This window comes from Lepidochelys olivacea (assembly GCF_965140295.1).
Source record: "Lepidochelys olivacea isolate rLepOli2 genome assembly, chromosome: 1".
NCBI lineage: Eukaryota > Metazoa > Chordata > Testudines > Cheloniidae > Lepidochelys > Lepidochelys olivacea.
Window position 1 is genome coordinate 115,788,597 of NC_140411.1, and position 14,661 is coordinate 115,803,257.

Consider the following 14,661-nt stretch of genomic DNA (forward strand, 5'->3'; position numbering starts at 1 on the left):
AATGCGTTGCCTAGGGAGGTGGTGGAATCTCCTTCCTTAGAAGTTTTTAAGGTCAGGCTTGACAAAGCCCTGGCTGGGATGATTTAATTGGGGATGGGTCCTGCTTTTGAGCAGGGGGTTGGACTAGATGACCTCCTGAGGTTCCTTCCAACCCTGATATTCTATGATTCTATGATCCACCAGTGGGTCACAGGAAGGTTCTGGGTGTGTCACGGGGCCCTAGGCAAATATACACTTCTCCTGGCCTAATACAGAGGGGAGGCCCTGGAATGAAATGTGTTGGAAAGCAAATCCACCCTGTATTCACCCTGCAGTGGCAGCTCCTGTCCTGCGGGTCTGCTCCCAGTTCCCTCCTCCTGACATTGCAACCTGGTACACAGTCACAGCCCCACTCACTGAAGGGGGAAACTGAGGCAAGGAGCTGCTTGCAGGGTCTCCCTCAGGTCACCAGGGGGTATTTGGGAAGAGCCACTTATTGACAGGTAGAACATGGCTCTGATTCTCCACTACAGCCAAGCTGCATTCAGACATAATGGGCAGTGGAGGCCCCAGGAGGCCTGCTGTGGCTACCTGATCCTTTGCTGCTCGGCCCTGGTGGAAGTTAGACCAGCAAAGGGCCAACTCCAACCTCTGCCACTGCTGTACAGGAGCTTTCACCCACAAAAGATCAGGAAAAGTAGACCTTGCTTTGACCATGTCCCTGGTCTGTCCTTCCCTTGCTGAATCAAAACGTAAAGCACAGTGCTTAATTTGTAATGAAAGAGATGCCAGGGCTCAAGCAATTTTTTTACAGTCATAACTGATGCAGCAAGCCCAGAGGTGCTGGGGCTATGAACTGCCAAGCCCAGAGGTGCTGGGGCTATGAATTTCCAAGCCTAGAGGTGCTTGGCCATGGCACAAATTAAGCACTGCTGGCAGTAGGGGAGCCCTACCCATGTAGGAAGGCAGCAGAGAGAAAGGCAATATTTACTTTGTTGGAGACCGATTCTACACTAAGAACAGGAGGACTTGTGGCACCTTAGAGACTAACAAATTTATTTGAGCATAAGCTTTCGTGAGCTACAGCTCACTTCATCGGATGCATGCAGTGGAAAATACAGTGGGGAGATTTATATACATAGAGAACATGAAACAATGGGTGTTACCATACACACTGTAACGAGAGTGATCAGGTAAGGTGAGCTATTACCAGCAAGGGTTGGGGGGAGAAACCTTTTGTAGTGATAATCAAGGTGGACCATTTCCAGCAGCTGACAAGAACGTCTGAGGAACAGTGGGGGGAGGGGGGGAGAATAAACATGGGGAAATAGTTTACTTTGTGTAATGACCCATCCACTCCTAGTCTTTACTCAAGCCTAAGTTAATTGTATCCAGTTTGCAAATTAATTCCAATTCAGCAGTCTCTTGTTGTAGTTTGTTTTTGAAGTTTTTTTGTTGAAGAATTGCCACTTTTAGGTCCAATGAAGTGGGCTGTAGCTCACAAAAGCTTATGCTCAAATAAATTAGTTAGTCTCTAAGGTGCCACAAGTCCTCCTGTTCTTTTTGCGGATACAGACTAACCTGGATGCTACTCTGAAACGATTCTACGCTGTTACTCAACTACAGGTACCTGCTGAGTAGTACATTGCTGTATGAGTAGCCCAGTTTTTAATCACCTCACTAGTACTGAGTAGCACCTTCTGAATAGCCTCCTGAGTGGACTTTTAAAATTATAAACCTTATTTGGCTTTGCGTTGTAGTGATTTTTGATCATTTCACGTGGCCAAAACCGGCTACAGAATCTAGTTTTGACTGTGACACTTACATTCCCTTCAGCGGTTTGATTTCTTGTTGCCTCTACAACAGTCTTCTGTGCTTGGCTATTATTGTTCACTTTCACTGTGTTGCTTTGGGTGACATGTCTAATGTTGGCCTCTCCCATGCTTTATACATCCGTCTTCCCTATTTCACTGTTGGACATAAGTGAAAAAGAAATCGCAATGTTGCCATCAATGGTTGATCTCTCTGTCCCTGTTTGCCTTTTTTCCTTCTAGCTTCCATTATCTAAGTTATGTGACCATAATAAAGTGAAGTGTCTAGACACTTGTTTTGATCTTTCCCAATGGGTACTATGATCCTTTCTTATAAGCTACAGGTGAGTTGCATCAGACGTACATTTAACTTACGCAAATTCAACTATACACGCTCGGCAAAAAAAAAAGAAAAATAACAAGATACCTGTAAATAGTGCAGGCGATTCCATCCACAATGAGCGTATGCCCCGGAGTGAGCGTGGGATGGGAGACGTGAATCTGCTGTTCCCTCAGTCGGTCTCAGATCCCGTGTGCCTCTCATAGTGTGAGCATCTCGCCGCACTGAGTGTGATTCTAGTGTTTAAAGTACTGTACATATTTTTCCTACAACATGGCCCCTATAGGCAAGTCAACTACTTCGCTGTTTCTTCGGTTGAGCACCAGATGATCTGTTCAAACAAGGAAAAGCTGGCTCTGTTGGACTTATTGAGAGACGGTATGTCAGTCTCCAACATGGCATGTAAATATGGCACAACAAATCTAGCATCCATGCCATCAAGATTCGGGAGAGAGAAATTCATCAAGCTGTGGCATCAAGTGCTCCAATAACTGCTAAGGTGACAAGTCAGGTGTGTGAAGACTGAAAAGGCATTAAACTTATGGCTGGGAGACATGAACGGTAAACGTGTGCCTATCAATGGCAACACGTTGCGAGAAAAGGCTCTTAGCCTCTATGCGCTGTTCAAACCTCCTGCCGAAGAGGGACAGCCTTCTGATGAGAAGGAATTCAAAGCCAGCCAAACTTGGCTTAACAGTTTTAGGAACCGCTTCAACCTCAAAAACACGAGACTACTGGTGAAGCTGCATCTGCCAATGAAAAGGCAGCAAAAGCCTACCCCGAACAATTAAAGAAAATCATAGAAGAAAAGGGCTATCATCTTCCAGAACAAGTTTTTAATTTAATTCAAGACTGGGCTCTTCTGGAAAAAAATGCCCAACCGCACTTACACTTCGAAATCAGAAAGACAAGCCCCTGGCTTCCAAGCAGCTAAAGACCGCGTGACTGTGTTGTTTTGTGGTAATGCGGCTGGGCATTTCATAAAGCCAGGCTTGCTCTACAGGGCTTCAAATCCCCATGCCCTAAAAGGCAAGAACAAAAATCTCCTGCCTGTGTTCTGGCAATCAAATAAAAAGGCTTGGGTGACAGCAGCATTATTTCTGGATTGGTTCCACAAGTATTTTGTTCTGGAGGTCAAGCGGTACCTCAAAGAGAAAGGGCTTGACTTTAAAGTGTTGCTGATCATAGACAAGGCTCCTGGCCACGCCGCAGCACTCCAGCTTGCGCATAACGATGTTGAAGTCTTCTTTCTCCCCCACAATACCACCTCCATCCTCCAACCTCTCGACCAAGAAATGATTTGCTGTTTTAAGGCCATGTACACGAGGCTTACGTTCTCTCGGATACATAGCACTATGGATGCTGATCCCAACCTTAACGTGACGGAGTGTTGGAAGTCCTTCAACATTGCCGATTGCATCACTTATATTAAACAGGCAATGAATGCAATCAAGCCTGAAACAGTCAATGCATGTTGGCGAAACCTATGGAAAGAATGTGTGAATGATTTTAAGGGTTTCCAGACCATTGACAAAGAAGTGAAACACATTGTTCAGGTGGCCATGCAAGTGGGTGGTGATGGCTTCATCAACATCCTTGAGGAAGAAATTGAAGAATTAATTGAGAGCCACAGAGAAACACTGACTAATGAAGAGTTAGAGGAACTGATAAAATCGTCTACAGAAGACAAAGATGACGATGACGACGAACAAGAAGAGCCAGCAAGTTGGAATCTTCATAAATTTGCTGAAGTGTTCCAAGCAGCAAAACACTTGAATGATTTAATTCCTGAATACGATCCCTCTATGGAACGAAGCCTGAAAATCACACGTATTATTACGGATGATTTGAGACCGTATCAAGAAATGTTTGAGCAGCTCAAGAGACAACAGCAACAGTTGCCGATCACCATGTTTTTCAAGGAAAAACAACCAGCAGCAGATGAGCCTATGCAATCAACTTCTCGAGCTGAACCAGAGCCAACCACTTCGTCTACAACTCGCTCTCTGTCACCCAAACTCTCAGTCACCTCCGTCTCCTGGATTGACATCAAGCCCTGACGACCCCCTGTAATTACCCTGTGTAATTAAAAATACAATACTATAAAATTATATTTTGCATATGTATTCTTTATTATATACTGTACATTAGTGTATACATTACACCTTTATACATATTACTGTACAGGGTTGTATACATAACCATGTACAGTATACAGTACCTTATGAGCAATTTAAGGGATTTTCAAGCGTAATTTTGACTATAGGCAATTTTCGCCTTACGCGCTGACTTTAGAACCTAACCCCCGCATAAGATGCAACGCCACTGTATATTTAGCGATCCATTTTGCTAAGAACCATTACAGTTCATACTGAATATCCTTAAACTTTATACATATACATAGATGAACTTAAAAGTCAATGTAGTGCTGTGTAAAATTACAGATTAACATTCCTGAATTTCTCCATTTATCCACAGATCAGGGATAACGTAAACAGTGGCAGTTCAAGCTCCCCTCACATCCTTCCACCTGCTTGCCTCAAGACTGATCCAAAGGACTACTTCTAGGGTGAACAGGTAGGTCACTCGCCATGCATGTCTGTTCGGTCCTTAGCACCTGTGCTAAGGCCTTCAAAAAGAATTCCAGTGAATGCTCATCCTGGGGATGGAGAAGCACTTCTCATCATGCATCTACTTATCGGAAACAATCATTATCATTTCTGAGCCTTGTTGGCCTTTTTGATGAAAAATGATACCAGTTTGACACTGGCATTATCAAAATCCAATAAAAGGCTTCTTTAAGTTATTGTGTTTTAAAAGGTAACATATAGAAGAAAGAATTAAAATACACAATTAAGCACAAAAAATAGTTAATGCATGTATGAAACCAAGCAAATGGCGTAACAGAAACCGCTCATTCAATGGCAGAAAAACAAACAAGAAATTATAACAAAACTCTCAGTAAGGCTTGGTCTACACGAGCAACTTATGTTGGTATAACTACATTGCTTAGGGATGTGGATTTTCCACCCCACTGAGTGATGTAGTTATACCGACTTGACACCCCCCTCCAACAGTGTTGACAGTACTGTGTCTACGGGAAGGCTTCTCCCATCGACATAGCTACCATCTTTCGGGGCGGTGGATTAACTATGCCAATGGGAGAAGCTCTCCCATCAGCATAGGTAGCGTCTTCACTGAGCACTGCAGGAGTGCAGACAGCCGTGCTGCTGCAGCACTGTAACTGTAGATGAGCCCTAGATGTTAAAGGACCGTCGTTTGTGACCATTTTCCCTTCAAAGCTAATACTGACTAACCATCAGAGACCTTTAGCATTTCATAGTTGAATGGCATTGATCACATTCTAAAAGGTTCTCAGCTAGGTGGCTTGAGTGGTCAAAAAGCCCATTAGGTTATAGTGGTAGAATAAGCAATGGACAAACTGCAAAGATTTAGAATTTGGGTTCTGTCCAGATAAACACCTAATAGTCTAGAGGATTATCCAAAGCTTATCAAAACCCTCTTGAGTCTGCAAAATTTAGCTAGAAATCTCACAGGAACACGTTTTCTCATGATATTTCCAGCGATATATTACAGTCTTGGTTTGGATAAGCTTCAGATGATCCAAATTTATGGGTGCTAATCCAAATTGAACTGAACCTCTAACCTTTGGAGGGTCTCCTGACACTATTAACATTTCTGAATGGCAAAATAAAGAGAGAACCAAAAATGAAACAGCCAAGGAATTAAGAGATAAAGAAAGCAAGGCACATAGTAAATAGAAAAGTGCCATAAAAGGAAAACACATTGCCTCCTTGAGCAGAATGTACCAGTAGCATCGTGTAAAGAAACAACTTAATCAATTTTTGATTTATAGAGCTGTAGCAAGAGGGGAAAAATTCTCAAGGCTTTGCAATACTTTTATTTTACCTTGCTAGACCAAAAACAGATTAGTTTTCACCAATAAAATGTTTACAGTGAGTTAGTCTATAATGTGGACAGGACAAAATCTCGGACTCTGAAATGAGGAAGGCTACATTGTGTGAGTTACAAATAAATTGTATTAAGGCCTCTAAGGATGAGTATAAAAAGGTGTAAAAATTTGAAAGCACATGTATAAAAATTACCATGACTGCAGCCTTTAAATTGGATGTTGCAAAAAGAGAAAGTTACTAATGATCATTCCGATGCTGCTACCCTCAGAGGCTTGAGATTTTTTTATTTTGACTTCAAAGGGAAGATGGATCAGACCCAATATTTGCAATACAAAGCATTCTGCATGATCAGTCTGCAAAGCAACGGGAGTTGATGCTCTTTCATGTGGACTGAAAAATATGCAAAGAGAAGTTTCCAGCTGAGCAAGTTTAGCACTGATTCTCTGACTGGGCCAGCAAGAGGTTCTCTTTTGGATCATGATACAGACGCTGCTTACAGACCACAGAGGTCCTGGTCCAATTTTCAGCTGCCATAACATCGATACATACTCAACAGGCTAAACATTCTGCTACTGTAAATGGACTTATATCCAATGACACCACTGGATTTTCACCCATTTGTACCAGCAGACTATTTGGCCTAACAAGTTCAATCTTGAAAAAGGGAATTTTCTGTAGTGTCTTGCTACCAGTTAGCCCGCACAATAGAACTAACTTGTAATGTTTTGAAAACTGATATATCAGGATGCTGTGGTTACTGCATAATAAATAGCTGAGTAGAATATTTGCAAAACATTTGTCACTGAATTTTGCCTGTTTTCACAATAGCAAAACTTCTGTAAAATTGTGGTATTTTTTCAAAATGTTTCACATTTTTAAAAAGAGAAGTTTTGTGACATATTTTTGCTGAAAATTTTGCAGCTAATATTTGCTTAATTTTCTTTTAATTTTTAGTTAGATTAATTGGTGAGAGGTCACATGGTATAAATTTTGGTTCTTTGATTGGTTGAGCCAATTCTTTGTATTCGGAAGGGAGGCAGAGACCATTCTGATTGCGCTTTTTGGAAGGATAGGCTATAATTAGGAGTCTTCCTTCCAAGTAATAAAGCAAAAATTAGTTCATCTTTTTTTTTCACATCAACGCAAAAGTGATCGATTTGATTCACAATTTACCATGTATTTCCCTTTCATTACCAATACATACTATGCCAGATGAGTGTTTGATGTGTCACATTTACATAATGTATACCTATTCATAGTTTATAACTGTCTGCATTTTCCTTTCTTTGAAAGGTTTGCTATATGCTTTGATATTTTCCTCATCTCTCATCAACTTTGATCTGACAAGAGTGTATTGCATCAACAGTGACTTTGTTATAATCTATCTGCTTACATCACATTTTGTTTTATTGTATTCTAATGGCAATTGCTCACTGAGGTCTCTACAGTGTAGGTGTTGCCATTTCAGTCCCAGGATATTAGAGAGACAAGGAAAGTGAGTTAATATCTTTCATTGGATCAGCTCCTGTTGGTGAGAGATTCAAGCTTTCATGTCTGAAGAAGAGCTCGGTGCAGCTCGAAAGCTTGTCTCTCTCACCAGCAGATGTTGGTCCAATAAAAAATATTACCTCACCCACACTGAGTTGAGTAAGGCCACCTTTCCACACAACAAAGAGGCACTTTTGCAGGAGCAACAGCATTGGCCAAAAAATATATATATATATGGAGGGATAAAGCACATCTTCAAAACAGGCAAAAGTATCCAGGGGGGTCACAGCAGGGTGCAGAGCAGGAGGCATAACATCAGCAGCATGGCTTCCTGATCACATGTCACATTCCATCCTAGAAGACGTAGAAAGCTGCTGCAGGCAAATATCTGGCTAATTTTGACTAGAATTAGCAAATAATCAGGGACTGGGGACATGTTTTGAGGCCAGAAGCTAGGGGCACAGTTTGTTCATACAGAGGCTGATGTTGATTTGTTGTTGTTGCTGTTTATTGATATTGTGGTAATGCCCCCCAATCAGATCCTTGTGCTAGGATCTCTACATCACATAAGAAAACAAGATCCATGCCCTGAAGATATTATAGCCTAAAGAGATGTAAAACAGATAGAATGTAGGGGAAAGAGGCACACCAATTGGCAATCAGCAAGTGTTTCTAGTTTAAATGGTAAAGCCCCATCTGTGTGTGTGTACGCACACACACACACCCACCCCTACCTGTCTGGCTGTCGGTAATTCCATTGCTACTCCTTGATGAAGAAGGAGCTATTCCTAGGAGCTGGTTCTGCTCTCCTGCCCTGCTGCAGAATCTGGAGAGGAGGATTCATTTTGGCAGGATTCATCGTATCCGATATAGCCAAGAAAATATTTCCCCCTGTTTTGCCCAGCTCATCATGGATCTGTAGTTATTGTTACAGCCTGCATTATTAGATAGCTAAGACATGTAAGATGCAGGAATGATTACAGGGCTGTAATTGCTGTACTTAATTAGATCTTGTGCTGGTCTAGTGAGGGGTCTAGAGTCAGTGCATGTCACTGCTATATTGAAATCTCCTTAATGCATAGCAAACACGAAAAACCAGATGGTATAATGCAAAGTGCAAACAATTCACTGCCAGGAACATTTCTGCATTGGCAGGGGAGTGTAGTAAATGACAGTCATCGGTCTTTTCCATCTCTGATATCTATATTTCTGTACTCAAACTGCTCTGCTGCTGTTCCACTACCCAACTTGCTGTGCTAATTCTGGTGGAATATATGAAACTGGAACACTCTGGGAGCTCATTCTGCTAGAGGGGTCTGTTACTGTACTTTGGCAGCAGTTGGCAATCAAACTTAGCTGCTTTGTATTGCTTATTACAGCTTACTAACCACTGCCACTTTGAAAGATTCCTGTGGTATTCCACTCTGGAAATGGTGGGTCAGTTACTAAAAATAGACGGTAAATGCTAAATTAATGACAAAGCAACAATTAAAAATGATCAGCCGTAATGCCAAGAAAGCAAGGAAATGCCAAGCAAAGGCTATCGTGGGATTCCTAATTCACACAACTGTGCCAGGATTTCATGGAAAGAGCTTCAAAACTTATTATTATTCATATATTTGTACTACAGTAGCACCTAGGAACCTTATCCGAGGATCAGGGCCCTATTGTGCTAGGTGCCGTGTGGATAAATGTCAGAGACAGTCCCCATCTCAGAGAGCTCACTATCTACCTGTCAGGTGGACACAACCAGTGAACAAAACAGACAAATGTGGTGGGTGTGGGTTGTCAGGATGGGGAAACAGTGAAACAATAGAGGTTAGTAGAAAAGCAGAAGTCGTGGTTCATCATTTGCCTAACCAGTGCCAGATTGGAGTGATGCGTAGGCGTCCCAGCAGAAGTAGATTTTGAGGAGGGGTTTTTAAAAAGAGAATGGGGGAGGGGTATAAGGAGTGGGGTTTATAAACCTTCCCCTGCATGGTGAGAGGTAGGGAACTAAATGCACAGAGGTGCTTGAGAGAGAATCAGACCAGTGGGTGATTGAGGCTGCGATCACTGGCAGGGAAGAGATGGAGGTCAACATGTGGACAAGTTAGTAGATCTGATAGATAGGATGAGGCTAAATGGGGAAGGGCCTTAATGGCAAAGGCAGATGCTTGTGTTTGAGGTGATACTGCAAGCAGCCAGGGGAAGGACCCAAAGATGGGGGTGACTTGATTAGAGTAGTGAGCAAAGATGATCCTACCCAGAAGCGTTTTGAGTATACTTGGCAAAGGGCAATGTGGCAGGCATCCAGGCCAGAGAGGACAAGATTACGGTAATTGAGATGTGAGATAATGAGGGCCTGAACAAGAGTCTTGGCAGACAGATCAGAGAGAAAAGGTTGAGAGAGAAAGGTTAGGTAATGTAGTACCTAATACAACAAAGTTAAGGCCTGTCTACACACACGGACTCATTCCTGATTAACTCAACATGTGGAGCCTCTTATTCCAGAATAAGAGTGCCAAGTTCCTGTTAAACTGAGCACACATTCAAAGTGCATCAAGCTAAACAGCCTAGAAGGAAAATTCCATTGATTTGCTACTAAATACCACAATACATGGTTCCTTTATATATAAATGTATCTATATCTAGCAGCAAAATTATTTTTATTAAAGTAATACATGTGGACATGTCCATATTTCTGTGGCAGTATATGGTGCTGAGTTTATTCCCTGGACACTGGCATCTTAGTCCTAAATGTGGTAGAGGGAATCCCATTGATTTCAGTGGGAAAATGCTCCACTTTAAATACCGTAGATAGGGTATTGCTGCAGTAAATGAGAAAGGATAATGTGCTCCCTTCCCTGTCCCAAAGAACCGGGGTTCCTATGAAGTGTTTTCCGGTACCTGAATATTTTCTTTCCCTCCTCAATAACTAGTCACCTTCTTTTCCATTAACCTTAGTCAAAAATCCTGTGATTTCCTTAATACTTGGATAATACCAAGTAGATTTTGGGTCCTACTGAAATATAAATAGTTTAATATCCAAAAATAAGGAAAGATAAAACAAAACCACTGTGTGGCAAAATCTCATAGCTGGCTACCATTGAAAGTAGTGTATAGTCTTGAAATTGTTTTTCAGTTATGGTGACTAGTCTAGGTAACAACAAATCCTTTCCAAGTATACATTCCAGGGCACATTTAACAAACAAAACACAACATTTTGTTTACAAAGATTGTCATTTGAATAGTATTCTGCAGACTTAAATAACCATCCATGTGCAAATTAATAAACATATTGTTCGGTTCCTCTTTTTCCCCTCTTGCTGGCACCAACAATTTTTTCCTCTATTTTATTATTATTTATTATTGTGGTAGTACCTAGAGAGCCCAGTCCTTCACTGGGGCCCTTTTCTAGGCTCTGTACAAACATAACAGCCTGGCCCCACTGAAGGCAATAGTATTTTGCCACTGACTTCAATAGGGCCAGGATTTCACCCACAGGGCCTTTAGTAAGGGATTCTATACTTCTTCTACTGATGATTTCCTTACTTTTGCAGCTTTATGTCTGGCCTCAGCTTCATTTCAGTATGTGTTTCAAATTTTCAAATGGACGCACAATTTCTCAACCGCAACGTCAGTTTTTATTTCAGGCCAGGCTTCTCATGAGCAAAAGTAAATTTCCTACAAAATAGAGTGATAGCCTGGGAAACTTGCATTTTAACAAGAAATGATCATTAACAAAGCAAAGTGTGTGGGCTTGTCTGCATGGGGAAATTGACCAGCATTCTATAGAGGAATACTTATTACAGAATATCTATGCTGTACAGTTTCCTCCACGTAGATAAGGCCTATGATTCACCGTTACATTTCTATACCGACTAAACTGGAGCTGGTCCATCCTCATCAATGACCTAGGTAGCTGGGTAAGTGTTACTCTGGGCACATTTAAACCCTTTGGCGTCTTGCGTCACAACCATGAATAGGGCGACACAGTCGCCATATTTCAAATTGCTCACTTCTTTTGTCTCTTTTAGATGACTTGGTTTAATGCACCACAAATAACAAGAGCTTAATACATAAGACACAGAGTGGTGGGGGGAAGTGCTGCTGAAAGATTGTTTTAGTTGTCTTTAATGATTCCTCACTGCAAACCAATGATCTTTCAGTAGTATTTGTTAATTATCAAAACAGTACCATAGCCAATTTTTGCTCACCGGTCCACAATGTAACCAGTATAAAGGAGGCCATGTCCCTGTATGTGCTATCTCTCCCCTACTTAGTGGGCAAGAGCTTCCAAATGCACACTAGAACACAAAATATTTAACTGAGACAAAAAGTCAAAATGCATTGCCTTATGTAGATACTGTATGCAGGGTTAAAAACCAAAAACACAGAGATTTCATTTGGTAAGGCTGTTCCACAAAATAAATGAGTATGCTAAATTAGGCAAAGCCATCATTGTCTCAACTGGCAGTGGTCTGGAACCAGGACCCTTTGCAGTGTGTTATCTTATGGCTGAACAGATTTACTCACTTCTTAGGAGAAAAATTCGGAGGGAAAGAAGAGGGTTGCATCCAACTCAATCAATATTAGTCTGCATTGACAGAGCTAAAAGACAATTAGCGTGCACTCACCTCTCACTCTAATTCTGTAGTGGCAAAGATCAAATCAAATTGCAACTAATGAGCAGCTTTCATCCACTGGAATAATGGATGCCTACACGGGGCAACAATTAGCAACTTCAGCTAACTGAATTGCAATCAAGGAACTAAAACCAACTACCGTATTATCTCAACAGCTGCTGACGGTATCTAGTTGCTTGCATGATGATGTGCTGGCTTCTGCTAAATACCCTCTGAGATATAGGGCGGCTACATATTATATGGGGAATTGCATTCCAATTTTTTGGCAACAAATCTCTTTTGTTTCTACAAATTCAGCAGAGCTCTCCATTAGTTTAATCTCCTATTCATTCAATTTGTGTAAGGTGCTGAAAAGGATATGAATACAAGAATGTCATATGATGCTCATTCAGATTGTTTGGTTATGCAGCATACACTGTAGAACAGAAATGTATTTTTTGTTGTTGTTATTTCACTGGGATTGATAGATAGATCTTGCCTGAATACCCTGCATTATAGTTGCATTCCCCACTGTGTCTATTTAGTTACTGGCATTTCTGTGGTGTTCTTGCCATTGGCATAGTATTTGGAGACCCAAACATTCAACCTTCCAAAAAGCAGATTCTTTGGGGATTTTTTAGGAAAGGGTTTGCTTTGAAGATGTAAGAAAGCAAGATCACAGAATATAAAAGTCCATCTAGTGTAATTTTATTTTTGTATTCCATGAATTCCTGCTACTTTGCTCTGTCCATAAGAATATATCTCATTCTCCCCTGCTCAATGTTCACATAGCTATAAAAATGACATTTTTATTATATTTATCCGAATATTGAACAAAGGCTTAACGTGTTTTAAACTGAACCCAGGTTCATTCAAGACCACACTGATTTCTGTACTTCAGTTTTACCTCAATCTTCCTCACTCTCCCACATTTCTCCTTTCTTCCCTTGCTAACTCTTCCCCTTCCCTGCCGCTGCCAACACCACAATTAAAATTAATAGATGCAAATCCCTCTTTACATTTACAAAGTAAAGCATTTACGGTTATGTAGTGCTCCCTTGGATTGTATTGTGCCACCCTTGTGGGCCCTACCTGTGTATTCCTCAGATTATTCTTTAACACAGTAGGTCACATCAACATCTGGTCAACTCCTCATGTTCTTGTTACCCTACCAATACCAGCATCCTCTGGTATAACTGTCAAATGAGCTCATTAAGTTTTGGCCGTCATGGAGAAATCTATGAGGAGCCCCATAGGGAACACTGATACGTTTGAGGTCTTCCTTTGAAGACACATTTCCTCTGATCTCAAAAAAAAAAAAAAAAAGGACAAAAAAGACTGTGACCCTTCTGATGATTCTTCTTTCCAATCATATCAATATCCAGCTGTGCTCCTCACCATTGCAGTGTGAGAGCTCTGCTATCATGAATCTTTCTTCTGAATTCTTTCCTGAGTGATTTCCTTTCTAGCTATATATTCAATAGAGAGGAAGAAAAACGAGCACGGAGGTGCAGCTCGGTTTCTGGGTTGATGAAGATACATAGGGCATGCTGGCCAAACAGATTCTCAAAATATTAACCGCTTTTCTAGAAACCGCTCTTTCATACCCAGATGCTGTTAAAAACAAAATTATGAATTATAGAGGATTTTTTGCCTCTTTAGTCCATAGGAATTAATTATTTGTTTTTAAAATACATTAGCCAATATGCTTCCCACTTGCTACTAAGGATTTAGGAGAACAAAATCAAGGAAAAAGCCAGAGTGATACCAAGCAGAGTGTATGCTGGATGCTTCCCCTTCAGTCTAACCTCCTGTTATTACCACTTGTTATTGTACAGTATATACTGCAGTATCTCTCAATGTCCCCAGTCCCTAGCAGGGTCCCATAGGGTTAGGCGCTGTATAAACACACAGGAAGATGCAGTCCCTGCCCCAAAGAGCTTTCAATCTAAGAGGAGCTTAAGGTCTAAGCAGCATCTGTTTGGTCCCTGAACTATGTTTAAGAAGTAAGCAGGCCAAAATTGAGGGGAAGAGCCAGGTGGCCAACAACCCACAGGAAAAAATGTGGAAAGTTAATTGAACCAGTGGCAGTAAGTGCACTTGGCAGAGTTACAGATCCAGAGACAAGACTGGCCTTGCCGTGCTACCTTGGCTGACAAGGGTTTGCAGGGGACCATAAAGAAGAATCCCTCCACCCAAATGCACAAGAACTCCAGGCTTGTGAACCTGGATCCTATGGATCCAAAGCTTCCGCTGCCTTCCACTGCCAGTGGGGGTGCTAATCCCATGTACCAAGGCCTGGTCTATTCTATGAAGTTAGGTTGATATAAGTTGCCTTGCATGTGCCTGCACTTATTTGTCTCCCACTGAGACAAGCTCTCCATTACACCAACATGGTAACACCACCTCCCTGAGTGGAATTGAGCCAGGGTCAATGTGCTGATGCCAACACAGCCTAAATATAGATACTGTGTTGCCTATGTTGACTTAACAGACCTCCA

At 41.5% G+C, this 14,661-nt stretch overlaps 1 protein-coding gene across 2 annotated transcripts in view; it reads left to right on the forward strand.

The window, feature by feature from the left end:
- Positions 1–14,661, forward strand: part of ST6GAL2 (ST6 beta-galactoside alpha-2,6-sialyltransferase 2) — a 255,452-nt gene that overhangs the window by 92,723 nt on the left and 148,068 nt on the right. For both annotated transcript variants that reach the window (XM_084641481.1, XM_084641483.1), the window contains one exon: positions 4,609–4,707. The gene's annotated coding sequence lies outside the window, so the exon portion shown is untranslated. The remainder of the gene's footprint in view (positions 1–4,608; positions 4,708–14,661) is intronic.